Below are 16,760 nucleotides of genomic sequence, written 5' to 3'. Positions count from 1 at the left end.
CACAGCAGATTAGCAGAGAAGTTCAGCCTTGGAGTCACTCTCTTTACATTTTATTTAGCTTCACGCATCATATTAAACTCACCAACTATAGAGTGAGATACTGCCAGGGTGTTGCAGCAAAGGAGAGGGTGAGGAAGAAATAAGTTTGTCTTCCCACTACATCGGTGCACACATTAAACCCACATCTCTTTGCAAAGACAGAAGAGTAGCACGAATGCTGTCTACCTGTGTGGTGATAGTACTGCTGCTCCGTCCATTTTATAAAAGCCAGATTTTTTTTAAGGTCTAAAAGATATGGAAGCAACGTGGGAAGAATGCGGCAGGGCATGGATTGAGAAATGTCATTATGTGATGCCCTGTAAAGAGTGAGTGAGCAAAGAGTGGCCATTCCAGAGTAAACATCCCATTTGGAAGCAGCCTTAGAAAACAAAATAGTGCACAGAAAACACAGGGTTATTCAATGGATTGTATATAATGTCACTCTAACTTCAGTCCCATTCATTTCAATAGACCAACTCTAAGTAGGACTAACATTAGATACAACCCTTTGTACTTTCATTGTGCAAATGTGGGGTGTAGGATGATGATAATGATCTATATATAGTGAGTGGCTGTTGTGTGTCCATTCTTGTGACTCTTTTGGCACGTGACCTATTTTATGAATAGAGAAGAGGATTTTCTGGCACCACTTTACAGGAGCAGGCAGCAAACAAAGGGAAACATTTTTAAAGCTCATGTTAACAGTTATGCATATGACTCACACCGCACCTGCATCAAAAGAAACAAAACACCAAATCTTTTAACCTTCCTCTTGAAGTGCCTTCTTATCTTTTTCGTTGATCAGAAACTTGCACACATAGGGCAGATTTGGATAACATAGGGGTTTCCACACACACACACCTCTATTGCATGCCCTTAGAATAATGTTTTTGCATTATGTTACCTGAATGAAACACAGTGGATTCCATTGCCGCAGCTATTTGGGCAAAACATGAATGTGCTGAAAGTATATTTGCTATGAGTCCATCAGACACCTCATCCATGCAGACCAGTGGTTCCCAAACTTTTTCAGGTAACTGCCTCCTTGGTTCCACAAACTCATGCCCAGTGCCCCCTTCCCTACCCTATAAAAATCATTATTCAGAATAGCAGTTTTCAACGACCCACTAAGGAAGTTAATAACAATAAAATTCAAAACAGTAACAATTAATTGAATATTTATTCAAAATCCAATTACATTTTTTTAGTTTATTCAATTAAACATAATTGATGAACTTGATCCAGTGATATTATCTTTTCAAAGTCTGATAGTCATTTAGCAAGAATATTAGATATCACATTTAGTAACTAGGTTAGAGTACCTCACTATTCTGTAAATTCTTCATGTGATGGATGGGCTTGATGAAGTGATACCAGTTTCCCAATGTCTGGTTTAAAGTCACTTAACAGGAGTCTTAAATCACCATTTTAGTAATCTGGAGTTGATTTCTTTGCTTGGAGAGTAGGCAGACCACACTAAAACCACATTCCATCAAATATGATGTTGGAAATGCAACCAGGAGCTTCTGAACCACTCTCCATAGTGCAGGATAGCGATCAGAAATTTCCTTCTGTAAACAAAACTCCTGGTACGGAAAAAACCACCTCGAGCGCCCCCCTGCCTCTTAGTACCCTTCTGCTGCCCTCTTGCCTCTTAACACCCCCTATGTAATCCCACCGCCCCGCAAGGGGGGCGGTACCCGCCCACTTTGGGAACCACTGATGTAGACCCTGCCATTCACTGAAGGCAAAAGTCAATACACAATGGGGGATTAAATCACCTATGATTACTATTGTAGTTCTGTAAATCAAACAGTATATCTCATAGCAGAATATCAGGGTATTGACATTATGATTAAGAGAAAAACAAAATACCTGGAAGGATATAACTTTACTCTGACTATTCTGTACCAACTGCCTAGATTACATTTGCTGAAACCATCATATTCTCTTGATTTAAGTCTTCTATATCCTCCAGTGGCAAAGTTTCCCAGAGTTAAACCACCTTTCAAAGAAACTTCCTTAAAATCCATGGAGAAGGCTATTCTACAGCTTTCCTTGATAACTTTTCAACTGGCCAAATAAAGAGCAGTTCCAATATGCAAGCACAATACTATACTTCACAAAGATGCTGTGAGCAAGACGGTTCTCCTCAACCTCATATTTTATACTTAGGAACATAGGAAGTTGCCAAGTCAGACCACTGCTCACTCTGCTCACTCAATGCTGTTGACATTGACTGGCAGTAGCTCTCCAGGGTTTCAGGCAGGATTTTTTTCCAGCCCTCCCTGGAGATATTGGGGCCTTCTGAATGCAAAACAGACAGTCTACCATTGAGCTGTGGCCCCTCCTTTAGTTGGGCACAAAGCTCTCCCTCTGTTCGGGTCTTTGCTGAACTTTGGTTTGCTGCTCTGCAAGGGTGCCTCTCTCAATATCAGCCTGCCTGTGATCCAAAATCATCACGGGAGGCTGTTCTTTGCATACCAAATGTGCATTATGTGACAAGGGGGAGTGCTTTGCCTTTTGGCAGTGTCCCACAGCTGTAATTCTCTTTCCTTGGAGGTGTGACTGGTGGCATTTCTGTTTTAGTACCAGCACAAGACCTTTTTGTTTACACATTTTGCAATTCATTATGTTATGTTATAGTACATTGTTACAGAAGATAGCCAAGTAATTCTTTAAAAAATAAAAGCTTTATGGGCATAATAAACTCCCAACTTTGAATTACAGTCAAACCTATTGGTATTCACAGAATCTGCATGACAAGAGCTTTCCAATGAAGTGTGTTTGATGAGAATTGATCAACGGGAAAGCAGTCAAAAAAGGATGACCAACTAACTCCTGACTTTGAATTATGATAATGTATTTTAGTATTTTTATTGTGTTGTAACTGATGAATGGCAGTTTTAAAATATTAAGTACAAACAGACAGACTAGTTGACCATTTTTTCAATTGTTTAAGACTGGTAGTTCTTCCATTCCCCTCCCCGCCCCCCCCCCCCCCGCTCCCACCTTCTACATACATTCTTACGTGTGAGGTAAGAAATGAAATTCTAATTTATTTTTAGTTACCCCTCTGCAAAATGAGTTCCATTTTTATAGGGAAAATATGTGTCAATAGCCCTTGCACTTTATGCTAGAGTTCATATCTGGCTTATGGAAGGGAATGTCATAGTTATATGGCTGGCTATTCCTAACCATACCTTCTTTTTACTAGGGCAATTGTTGGCTAATTGCTCAGGTTAGGCATGGGACAGGCAATGGGAAGATGGCACATTTCTCTACTGCCACCACATGCACATACTTAAGATGTGGGGCCTGATCTAAAGTCTGTGGCCATGGAAAATAACTGCAATTTTCAGACAGATAAAATAAAGAATAGGGGGAAAGAGCTGAGAGCTAGTTGTAAGCTAATTGCATGCAGGTACCTCTGGGCCTTTGATCTACTTCCTGATAGGAGCACTGTGCTGTTTGCTTCCATTTGCTCTTCATGCATATTTGCAAATAACTCAAATATTACAAAAGGTGCCGTAAGTGTCTGTAACCTCTTCTCCAAAAGGAAGCCAAAATTAGAACTTCTTGCTACTTGGGGAAGTGGGGAGCACATAATAATAGCATTTCATTTATTTTACAAAGATCATTGTGTGGTTGAGAACTGGAAGCATATTCCCAAAGAAGTGTGGTACCACACTACACACTCATCTCCCTTTGTGTTGCGAAACCCATAACAAAGAGAGAGAGAAAAGCCCCAGAGACCGTGTTCAACTGGAAAAAGTCCCGCAGACAATGTCCAAGCCTATGAGAGAGATGGCTGATGATAACATGATTAACTTCCTGCATCTCAATGCAGAAGAGAGTCACAGGCAGACACCACAATATGGGGCCCAGAATAGGGGGTGTATATATGACAAATACAACCATAAACAAAGTCCAAACTTGCATAACCTTGGAGGCTGCAATGGTCTGATTAATTGAGCTATGGAGATGCCCCTTGTGAATCACTACCAATTTGTCATCTGGAATAGCTATATCTGGGGAGGCAATCCTGGTCAAAAGGCCATATGAAAAGAGGATCAACTCATCCTTGAAATATATACAGTAGTTTCTCTAAATAAACATACTTTTCTAGATAACCCAGTAGTTTCTCAACTGTGAATAAACACAGTGAGTAACAGGTATCATGTGGGATAGTCACCAAGAGATGTACAGTAAAGAGAAAACAGCACAAGAACGTATAGGCCAATTCATAGGACCTATTTTTCCCCACCACAGAACGTCTATCCCATATCTATCTATATATTATTTTATTTAAATGTATTTTATTTATTTATTTATTTAAAACATTTCTTGGCTGCCTTTCAGGGCAGAAGCCCTTGCATGGTGGCTTACAACAATATAACCATGTTGAACACGGTCTTATGAAAGTATCTAATAAGACACATACAGTAGCAACTCCAACCAAGAGAAACTTCATTGAGCTTAAATCTCATTGATTTCAGTGGGATAACAGAGCTGCAAGGCTGTTTGACTTAGTGGAGATGAGCTAGAATAAACAGGATGGGCCTCCCAGCTAGCATATTTATTTATTTATTCATTTATTTAAAACAAATGAGGCCAGAACTCCCCCACTCTGACCCAAATCACATTTTTTTTGAGCTGACAACTGCAAATTTGGAGAAGGGCATGAAAAATAATTATGTTCTGTTCTGCATATTAGTCCACATGGATCAGGTGCACATGATCAGTTCATTTTGCATCAGGATTCTCAAAGTTCTCATTCTTCAAGCATTAGCCCTATATAATGTCCTTCAAATTCCTGAAGGTCTGTTAGAGTAGCGGCTTATTCTCTGTTCCCTATAGAGCAATACTACTTGGGCTTGAGCCACAGAAGGGTAGATTTAGGATAAACTTTAGGGGAAAGGTCTTAACAACAATTTGATAATGGAACCAATTGCCAACATCGAGTGGGGGGGCATGTCTCTTCCTTGCTGGACTTCTTAAAACATTTGTTGGGGATATCTAACTCTGCATTTCTTGCATGGAGTGGGGATTCAGACTAGAGCACTGGACAAATGGCCTCCAAAATTCTTTGCCTTATTTGCAGGCAGAATAATTTGGGGAACAATTTTGCCAAATTTCTCCAGGGCAAAGAGAAATGCTCTTATACTTTGTCACAATTAGGGTTCACAATTAGGGCTCACAGGGGATGTGGCATAGCTTTTTGCTTTTTTCCTATGGGATTTTGTTTTTGTTTTCCAGTTTGGCATCCTCCGCGATGAAGGCGTGAGCAGGCCAGTGTTGTGTCTACCTCCAGGGAAGAGGTGGAGCTAGTGCTGTGCCAAAATCTGTCCTCCAATTTCCTGAAAGTTTTCTTCCCCCATGAAAGAGGCTTCCACGTTTCTGCCTCATTCTTGGGGCATTTTGTAATTTATTTTGTATTTATTTTAGTAGTCTTTTTGAGCTTCCCTAATAACTGCAAGGTCGCTGTGTGTGTTTTATCTTCACTCCATAGCTTTACAGCCTCCCAGGCTGCCTGCATCTTCTATCTGAAAAAGCTCTGTGGGAGGAATTACCTCATGTTGTCTCCCCCTGGGCTTTAGTTGAAGTGTGGGAGGCCAAGAAAGTGACAAGGTTCCACAGATATGATTGTACAATGAAAGACATGACACTCACGCACACTCCTCAGCCACCTCATAAGAATCTTGAAACCAACCCATGAGAATTTCTCTGAAATGCTCTTCTCCTTTGAATTTCATTTCAAAAGTGATTTCTTTTGTATCAGATTGAATGAGAATGATGGGGGGAAATGTGATTCCCACCCACCCCTGGACAGCACTAGACTGTTCCTCACTTACTGGGGAGCTGTGATTTGTGACAATGACAATAGCTTCTCAGGCAAAGGCCTGCTGACCCAATCAGTGCTCTGATGGGCTTGATGGGGGTGGGGCTAAAGAGGCAGACCAAATGGAGTCAGAACTCGCTCCTTCATCCTCACTCAGGATTATCCTGAGGCCACTAAAAGCAGGCCTCTGATGTGGCTACAGTATTGCAGTCATTGACTTTCCCACCCACCCACTCCGGATAGCAAGATGTTTTGCTGTGGCAGACGTATTCACCAGTTAATGTGGCTGGGAAGGAATTTTACCTGCATGCCTATTGGCAAAGAAGATGCAGGGTTGTTTGCCTCCCCTCTGCAAGATTAAGTCCATGGTAAAGAAGTTGATTTGGACTATCAGTACATTCGTTTTGGATGCTTGGTGGGATTCAACACTTTGCTTCTCCTTGGTAGAGATTCCCATAAGCGATCTCAGGGATCTGGCACCAAGACCAGACAAGCATGGGGGCTGCAGGCCAATCACATCTGGAGTTGTGATAAGGAGTTCACGTTAGTGGCCTGCATTACTGTGAGCCCCTGCCTCTGCCACCACCAGTGCTCCTGACATGCAGGCGAGGAAGGGGAAGTCGGACAGCAGGCGGGCTGGCCAATGGCAGGAACCAAGTCTATTCAAACAAAAGTCAAAAATGTTTTGACCATTTTATTATCCCCGCTAAGTCCATGTGTCTGGTTTGTTCCCTAGGTCTATGTGTCTAATTTGCCACCTAAACCCAACTATGTGCTGCCCTTACAATTAGACTTGATGACTATCAAATCCTGTGATATTATGATCACATTATGACTGGGTTCAGACCATCAATGGGGAAAACCACGTAGCATCGGTTGTTTCCTCTGCCCCTGCACGTGCCTGTCACACAACCAGGATTACCCTAATTACCCATGCCACATATTGGTTTACCGTGTCACCTGAACCAGAAGCATGGACTGGGCGTAGTGACTTTTCACCCAGCCTACAACCCATGGTTTGTAATAGGGTTGTAGGGTGGGTAAAAAATATCTACACTAGCGCCACACATCAGGTTCGGATCACGCAGCAACCTACAATGCTGTGCAAGTAATTAGGGTAATTGCGGCCCTAAAACAAAAAAATGGAATCCCCTGGTCTTTATTTGACTGCACTACCCAATGTACATATTTGAGCTTTAACTTAAACATCTTGTCCTGACTGAGCATACTGAAGATAAGGGCACTTTAGTCTCACACATTTTTAGCACCCACAGATATTAAATTAGAGACATTACCACCCCCTGAATTGAACGATTTCTCCATCAGATCAAGTAACACTGCATATTAATAATCTCTTAGTCACGTTCTCATTGACAAATCCTGGAAAGATAGTGGGGAGTACATTCACAGTGACAGGTTTCAGATGTCACAGTGACAGGTTTCAGATTAATGTGTAGCATGACAAAAGTCATATTCCCCTTTGTTTCCCCAAAAAAGGGGAAGATGCGATGCTGATATCAGCTGCCGGAGCAAATATTTGCTGAGTTTGCATCTTCTAACAGAACATGTAAACATAAGAAGTTCTTCAATTTCTGTGATATCCTAGAAATAGGATAGGTGATCCTTTCTCTCTCTCACTCACTCTCAACTTTCAAGCCAGAAGATTAGACTGAGGTGGAGTTGGACAGCTGCTAACAATGCTCTACTATGGAAATACATTGCAAAGTGGTCTGCTTTTATGCCTTCACCTCTGCTTCCTGAGGAGCCCATACGTCAGGGAACAGATGGCCTGGTCCTAGTCAGGATGTTCATGCTTTCTCTTTCCCTGAACTACTTACTGTGCTGATGCAATTCCTTGCTATCACTGTCACTGATCCTGGTTTCAGTGCTCCCCATCCCTCTATAAGAGAGGAGAGACAGAAGAAAGAAAACACGCTACAGCATGACACTTTGATCTCATGGAAAGCAAGGAGGAGCCTTTCTTAGCAATGGGGCCTCAGCTGCTTGCCTGTAATATTTTTTTTTTTACCTGGAAGCAGTACATAAATTAAATAAATTACCAGTCTTATGTATACAGCTCACAGAATTTAGCTTTCATGGCAATCAAATTGTGCAGAATTTGGAAGGGGAAGCAGTTAGTAGAAATAACATGCAGTGCTGAATATAATAAATTTAATTTGCTATCAGTCTTTCTGTTCTGTTCAGAAGAATCTGTGCAAGTTGGTGACCACAAAGGATCTTTGATCTGTGCCCCAGATCTCAAAGACTTTTTACTGAAAGTCTGAGGTTTTCAGAAAACAGGTCAAATCTGGGCCATGTCTAGACATCCCGACATTCCAGGAGGGAGGGGGGAGGATCTCGCATTTTTCTGATCACGAGATCCCCCTACCCCAGTGCACACACAGGCTGCGTGACTTCCCGGCAGGAAGAGAATGTCGCGCCCACCATTTTGGTTGATTTTTTTAAAATTGAAGACGGGCACATGAGCACTCCATTGAAAAGGTAAGGGTTTTTATATATAAAAAAGATCCCGTTCCCCCCTCCCATCCCCAAAGGGCATGGAGCTCCCCATGCCCGGTTCCCGGCTCCTCGCATTTACTTGTGAGGAGCCAGGACAAAACTGGGATGGCTGCTCACACGTCCCACAGTATCGGGACGATCCCGAAACCACAGGAAAAGTCGGGATTAAAGCCATCCCAGTTATTCCGGGGAAAGGGAGGGATCATCCCTCCCTGCTCCCAGGATCCCCTGTGCATCATGTGGACCCACAGGGATTATCCTGGGGCAATCCCCGGGATAACCCCTCGTGTAGACATGCCCTTAGTTACTGCCCTGGATGTTGGTTTGACACATGTTAAACAGGTTGACAGAACAAGTAGACTTCAGTACGTGACTTACCTCTACACATTACTAGTTTCCTACTCCCACCCAGCCTCAAAGCCATGGGCCTGATTGATATCAGTTGCTTATTAAAGTGAAGAGTACTCAGGTTACAAAGCTTCAATTCTCAAATGATGGAAGCATCCCAAAACTACAATACTAGCCACAAGGTCTTACATTTGTGTGTGTGTGTGTGTGTATCTGCCACATTGTTTTCCCTGACAAAAGTGGTACATTTTTGTTAGCTGAGTGGCAGGCAGAAAGCCAGCAAGTGCAACTTTTCACATCATGGATTTGCTCAGGGCTGGCCCTCCTATAAGGTGGTGCGAAGCCTCCAATTCAGGTGGTGAAGCAGGAGGAGGGCAAACTTTTAATTGTAAATTGCTGTTGGGCAGTATAAATATGAAATAAATAAATAAATAAATAAATAAATAAATAAATTAGTCTGCACCACCTCCTCAACCACTGCCCAGAGGGCCCACTCACTGCCTTCAGCGAGTGCTCCAGAGAGCCCTGTCAGCTGCTCTCCTACTGTGGCATTTGCCATGGTAGGAGTGCATGGCTGGCAGAGCTCTCCAGAGCAGCCCACCCACCCAGCGATGCTAGTGGGGTTTCCAGAGAATACCATCAGTCCCACTCTGCCATTGAGGAAAATGTTACAGTGAGAGAGGAGCTCTAGAGGGAAGCTGCTGTCAGCCAGAGCTGATGTGGTGACAATGGAAAGGAGAATGGCGTGGGGGTGCGATGAGGCAGGGGAAAGGGTGGGAGCACATGGCATGGGAAAGGGGAGTGTGATATGGCAGCAGTGCATGTGCTCTTTCACCTCAGGTGGCAGGAGAGCTTGTGCTGGTGCCAGATTTGCTGCTCTGTCATACAGGTAAGGGCACAGCGCTTCTGCCAAGAAAAAAGATGGCAAACCTAGCTGTGGCTGCAATTATTCTGTTCCAGGAATAGCAACATGGCCTAAGAGAGGGGTGGGCAGACCTCAGGCTTGTGGGGTCTCCTTAATTTATTACTAGAACCTCAAATTTCACTAATCACAGCCCGGTGCAAAATAGTGGAGAGGTAGGCAGTGGAGTGGAGGTCACACATATAAATCACCAAAAAAGAGGACATGCATCACCAAAAAAGGAAACAAAGGAGGATACCAAATTGAATAAAATGTTCCTATGCTAATAAAATATGGTACCTCTCACCAGTTTCCAAAAGAGGGCAGGGCTCCTGCATTGTTGTGATGAAGAGGGAATTTCAGCAGGTGCTGCATGCATACAAATACCACCTGCTGAAATTCCTTTTTCTATACAGTTGTTAAAGTTTCAGGAGCCCTGTCCTCCTTTCCATATGGTCATCCTAGCTATCGCTCTCAACTGAACTTGATGGAATCCCACCTGGGTTTAATTTACTGACCTCCCCTGGCTGGGCCTTGCAGAAAATTATAGGAGCAGACAGAGCAGGCATACATAGCATACATAGAGTGCTAGCAAAACTAAAAGCAAGAACCAAGGTTCTTTTCAAGAACCAAGGAAATTCAATGGGTCTTACTTTTGAGTAAATATCTAGGGATGGAAATGCAGCCTGTGCAGTCTTGAAACTTGATTACAAACTTAATCACAATCTGCTACTTTGAGATCCAAACAGGAAGAAAAAGCACGTAGCATTACATGAGCTATAATAACATAGTAAACTGTAACTCCCATAGTAAACTCCCATATTATGTGTTATGGGGAAGACAAAAATAATTTTCATCATTAATTTTAAAGAATCTTTATGCATGGAAGTATTAGGTGTTAGCTCTACTGAACATGTAAGAAAACCACCCTATGTTAGTCCCCAACACCATATATCTGGTGGATTGCATATCTTAACACTGGAAAACATTATACTTTAGAACAGATGAGGGCAGAAAATAGATCTATCCTGATTTTTTGAAAATCAACTTCCAGCATTCCTGATCACTGCTCATGCTTGTAGGGGCTTTTACAAGTTAAATTCCAAAACATCTGGAGATCTACGTTCTGCTTGCCCTTGCTCTAGAACAGCCTTCTCCAACCTGGTGCCCATCAGATGGATTGCAACTCTCAACATGAGGAGATACTCTAAAAAGAGAGAAGAAGTTGGCCTTGAGTTGTTTGTCATCAGTTTTCGACAATGCCACAGTCACCTTTACATATCATATTCTCCAGCCTGTCCTCATGGTTTATCTGCTTTGGGAGAATGAGAACTTCACTTGCACTTTCTGCCTCCTTAGGGAGGATATGGCATTAAGGCTTCTGACCCAATTTCCCTGCTTTTTTTGTGCTTGGTTGAAAACGCTAGAGCCTTAATGTTGTTTTGTAAATTGTAGGTTATTTGTTTAATGAATACTAGAGTTGGATGGACTACTCTTCAAACAGAGGACACTTTCAAAATAGAGGAACAGTCCTTTGGCAGCCCTCCAAACAGAGGACCATTTTCTATAAAAGAGGACTCATGGCCACCTTACAAGTAGGGTCAGTTACCTACTTCACCTCAATTTGTATATACAAATACAAACGTATGTCTGAGTTACTATAGGCGCGGATTGAGAGACTAGCTCTGGTGCCGATAAAAATGATTAAAATCTTTAATAATTTTTGTCTGTGTCTGGAATGCTCAATGTTTCAGATTAGAAATAATCCTTCTTCAAGAGCTGAAGAATAATTATTTCTAATCCGAAACGTCAAGCATTCCAGACACAGACAAGAATTATTAAAGATTTTAATCATTTTTATCGGCACCAGAGCTAGTCTCTCAATCCGCGCCTGCACAGTGGGGCCTTCTTACCCTGCCAACTACACGCTTGTCCAATCTGAGTTACTATAGACCAGGGCTTCTAACACACAGCTTTGAAAGTGGCCAGTAGAGCTAAATAAAGGACTGGTCAAAAGCAACCAATTAATACTCCCATTTTATACCTGCAGCTGTCAACACCACAACCTGACCACATTATTTTTTGTGAAATATCCAGAAACCACAGGATGGCTTCTCACAGATGTAGGTGGGCAGTCAACCGTAAAACTCTCTGTTTCAGAATGATTAATGCTCTCTGCTAAAATCATTCATTTCAAGCATACGTAATTTAGATGGAACAATCTTCATCAAATGATAATATCTCAGTTTACTCATGGGAAGTCATTTACTGGAGGGCATTCCTTTTAAAAAAAATAAAAAGCACACCCTACAGGAAAGCTTAACAACTCCGGCAGAAAGCCAGCCCAGACATCTTCTCTTTGTCATAATAAAGCTTTCACCCAGGGCACCACCTTTTTGGAAATGCTTTCAAATACATGACTGCTCACTGTGTACAAAGACTATGCCAATTCAGTTAAGCATATTTGAACCAAAAGTTAGTTAGTCATCTTTGGGCAATTTTCACATTAATTGTCATTCATTTTTAAGGAGTATTTATGCAAAGCAGTTCTGTTGCTTGAAAGGAAAAAGTGCAGAAAAGAGCAATTAAAATGATCAAGGGGCTGGAGCAACTCCTCTAAGAGGGAAGGTTACAATAGGAGGGATTGTTTAGCTTGGATAAAGTGTGAGTAATGGAGACAAAATAACTCCCCAACTGGGGAGTTAGAAAAGCTGCAGAAAAGGGCAACCAAATATCGGGGTAATGGCTTACCCTAAAATTTAGCAGAGTGCGAGTAGCAGCAGCAGCGTGTAGCTGGAAATGGTTTCAGCTTGGAGTTAGGAACAAAAATGAGCACTCACGGTCTTTGGTCAGTAAGAAACTTTACTGACACTAAATAAATTACTGGTCATATTTACAGTTCCTTCACCAACAGTACAGCAATAATAACGTGACAATAACCTGGCATTAACCTGCCATACACGTGACAATATCCTGACAAAATCCTGACAATAACTGACAACAAGAAGCCTTACAACATGGACTTCTTAAATACACTTTTCTCCTTGGCCCAATTAACCAATAGTCTCTTCTTCATGTACTCCTCGTACCGCACGTAGGCCAGGGAAGAATCTGCTTCAAACTGGACTTCTCCTGGCAGTGACAATCTGGCCAAGGGCATCTTTTTAACTCTTTAGAGTCCTTTTCTTTCTGTGGGTAAAAACCTAACCCCAACACCAAAATGATCCACTTATGAGGAAGGTTACATCATTTGGGGAGACCTGATAGAAGTGAACAAAAGTATGTGTGGTGTGGAGAATGTGCATTGGGATACATTTTCTTCCCTCACTCATAATACAAGAACTCAGAGTCATCTCATGAAGCTGACTGGAGGAAGATTCAGGACAGATAAAAGGAAGTACTTCTTCACACAGAGCATAGTTAAACTATGGAATTTGCTACCACAAGATATAGTGATAGCCAGTTGGATGGCTTTAAAATGGGATTGGACAAATTCATGGATTAGACAAATTCAGTGGCTCCCAGTCCTGATGGCTATATGCTACCTCAATTATCAGAAACAGTATGCCTATGTACACCAGTTGCTGGGGAACATGGGAAGGAGGATGCTGATGCACTCAAGTCCAGCTTGTGGGTTTCCTGTTGGCAGCTGGTTGGCCACAGTGTGAAGAGAATGCAGGACTAGATGGACCCATGGCCTAATCGAGCATGGCTCCTCTTATGTTCTTAAGGAGATCTCTATCATCTAGATTCCACTATGTTGCCACAGCACCAACTGACTTCTTATCCTGCTTCAATAAAAGGATTGAAAACTAGATAGATGGGGGTAGGTGCATGCAGAACATTAGGAAATTGGAGTTTGCCGAGTCAGGCCACTTGCCAAGTCAGGCCACTGGTCTATTCATCTTGGCATTCTCTACACTGACTAGCAGAAGTTCTCTAGGGCTTCTGACAGTGGTCCTTCCCAACCCTACTTGGAGATGCCAGAGATTAAACCTGAGACCTTTTCCATGTAATGCTTGTGGTCTGCCACTGAGGGCCTTGCTAGACCTACTTGATAATCCAGTGGGGAGTAGGGGCGAGGCCACGCTGCAGCTAGCACAGGCCGTCGCCCTTAGCTAGACATAACATGCGATGGGGTAAGGGAAAGCCCCGTCACATCGGCCATTTTTTTATCTTAAAGGGGCCATGTGCGCAGGAGCGCACCAACGAAATGGTAAGTCTTTTTTAAAAAAATAAATAAATAAAGGGTTCCCCACTTCCCCTGCCCCCGATTTCCCCCCACAATGTCTGATGCCCCCGCCCACTCGCTCACCTGTCTGCCCCACCACTCGCCATGTCCACCCCTGCTTGCTCACCCGTCCGCCCCCCTGCTCACCATGTCCGATGCCCCCTCCACCACCACCCGTCCCCAATCTCCTTGCCCTGGCCCCGTTATTCTTCCCCCCTTTCCCGATCTCCTTGCCCTGGCCCCGTTCTTCTTACCCCCCCATCCCCGATCTCCTTGCCCTGGCCCCATTCTTCTTCCCCCCCATCCCCGATGTCCTTGCCCTGGCCCTGTTCTTCTTTTTTCCCCATCCCCCTGGCCCAGTTCTTCTTCTCCCACATCCACAATCTCCTTGCATGGCCCCATTCTTCTTCCCCCCCCCATCCCCAATCTCCTTGCCATGGCCCCGTTCTACTTTTTCCCCCATCCCCCTGGCCCAGTTCTTCTTCCCCCCCATCCCCAATCTCCTTGCCCTGGCCCCGTTCTTCTCCCCCCCATCCCCGATCTCCTTGCCCTGGCCCCGTTCTTCTTCCCCCCCTGTCCCTGATCTCCTTGCTCTGGCCCCGTTCTTCTTTCCCCCTCCTCCCCAATCTCCTTGCCCTGGTCCCGTTCTTCTCCCCCATCCCCATTCTTCTTTTTCCCCCGTCCCTGATCTCCTTGCCCTGGCCCCGTTCTTCTTCCCCCCCATCCGCCCTGTCTGATGCCCCCTGCCCGATTGCCCACCCTCTCGCCATGCCCGCCTGATCACCCGCCCGCCATGTCCGATGCCCCGTCCATCCGTGATCTCCCCACCCTAGCTCCGCTCTTCCCCCCATCTCTCCCGCCAGGTTTGCACCTATTTCTGTGTCACAATAAGATTTTTTTTACAAATATTATTTTCCATCCATTCCATGAAAGATATGTTGGGTTGGACCCAGCATCTGCATTCTGCCAGTGGAAAGATACCACTAGTAGGATGGGATTTCCACGTCCTCTGCTCCCCTGCAGCCCGCTGCCTCACACATCTCCAGAGCAGATTTGGATGGCTCCTGGGGCCTGTGGGAGGTGGGGGTTGAAAGGACACAGAGGCCCTGTTCCACTAGCACCTTCTTTCAGTTTAACTCCTCACCCATTATCTCCTTACCAATTAATTTAATTCAAGAAGTATGATTGAGGAAGTAGTTGTTGAAATGTCTATTTAAACACTTGGATTAACAGAACATTTTGCATTCCTTCCTAAAGGCTTCCATTTGGTCCCATGAGTCCCTACTGGAATGCCACCTGAAGAACCTTGGTGGCGGGCCTTCTCTGTGATGGCACCCACCCTCTGGAGGACCCTCCCTTGTGCGGTTCAGGAGGCAGTAAACATATTATCTTTTAAATGCCTCCTGAAGACATACCTTTTTACACAGGCTTTCCCTGGTCTTTAATGAAGCTGATTTTATATTGCCTTTTAAACTTTTTAATGTTTTAAATTTATACTTGTTGTATTTTATGGTTTTTAATTGTGCACTGCCAGAGAACTTCAGCTGATGGGCAGTATAAAAATGTAATAAATAAATAGTGTGGCAGGTGCTGTATAGAACATAAGGTCAGGGACCAGGTCATATAGGGTGCTTCTCAGAAACAAACCTGGCTTCAATTAAAGTATTTGTGAAATAATTTCCCTACATTAGTTGGTTTACCACAACCACTCAATGGGCCATGTGACTTATTTGACTATTCACCTAAGAATAGAAGAAAGAACACTCTTTTGGTAAGTCTCCTGTGACCAAGGGAAGTCTGGGTGGGTACAGCAGTATAGTAACCAATGAGTAACCGATCTCTGAAGTTATTAGCTAACAGAAATAGTAACTTTTTCAGACAGAGGTTAAAGAAAATATACAGGCGGATGTCAGAGTTACTGACATTCACAAAATCTGTAAGGCTTGGTCATAAAAGGATGTTGTAGATTTCTCCCATGTATCTGTTCTAACCATTTGTTCAGCTCTTTCCCATATTACCAACGCAATTTGACAACCAGCAGCGGAGACACATTTTTGTGGCAAAGCTGGTTTTTTTTTTTTTTTTTAATGGGCTAGACTTTTAAAAGTCTGTGCCCCCATGGCAATCCCTCAACCCACCACCCATTTGAAGAAATAGAGTTGCCATGGGCCAGAATCTTTCATAGTCGAATATATTTATAAACAAAACAGTTTTGCCATTAAAAAGATGTTCTTCCCCCCCCTCCCACCGCAAGTAGATATTTTGAACATTTGAAATAGCCTTTCTTGTAGATGCTGAGCAGCTAAAATCTGTTCCATCCAACGCATGTAAGGATTCAGTGGCACTGCAAGCTTATGTACATGAGCGTTTGGCACATAGCGATAATTGATTTCTGGATATATCCTGAGCTTGTCAATGCATTACAGCAGAAAATAATTTCATCTCCAAAAAAAAAAAAAAAAAAAAATCCTCTGCAAATTTTGTTGTCAAATGTTCTCTCAGATAATCTTTGAATGCTCAATATTTGCTAAATGTTCACCAGGTATTATAAATATTTGATTTAATTCGTAATTGAATGATACTTTGTTTCATTTCAAAGTGATTATCTGACAGTATTTCTTATGTATACTTGACTGCATTTGTTTGCTAACACGCACATGTAATGACATTAAGTAACTGGCCACTTCTAACATTTTCTAAGATTTCATAGTTGATGTCTGACAAAACAATCAACAGATTCCGAAAAAGTTTCAAGGACTCCAATTCTGAAATAAAATTTCATATTCAAAATAAAACATGTTCCCAACATTTTACTGGCAAAATTAAATATTTTTGGGCAATTTGAGTATTTGCAAATATTATTTCAGCTCTACGATGCC

Source organism: Elgaria multicarinata, chromosome 1 (assembly GCF_023053635.1).
Source record: "Elgaria multicarinata webbii isolate HBS135686 ecotype San Diego chromosome 1, rElgMul1.1.pri, whole genome shotgun sequence".
NCBI classification, from domain to species: domain Eukaryota; kingdom Metazoa; phylum Chordata; class Lepidosauria; order Squamata; family Anguidae; genus Elgaria; species Elgaria multicarinata.
This window is presented reverse-complemented; position numbering follows the sequence as displayed.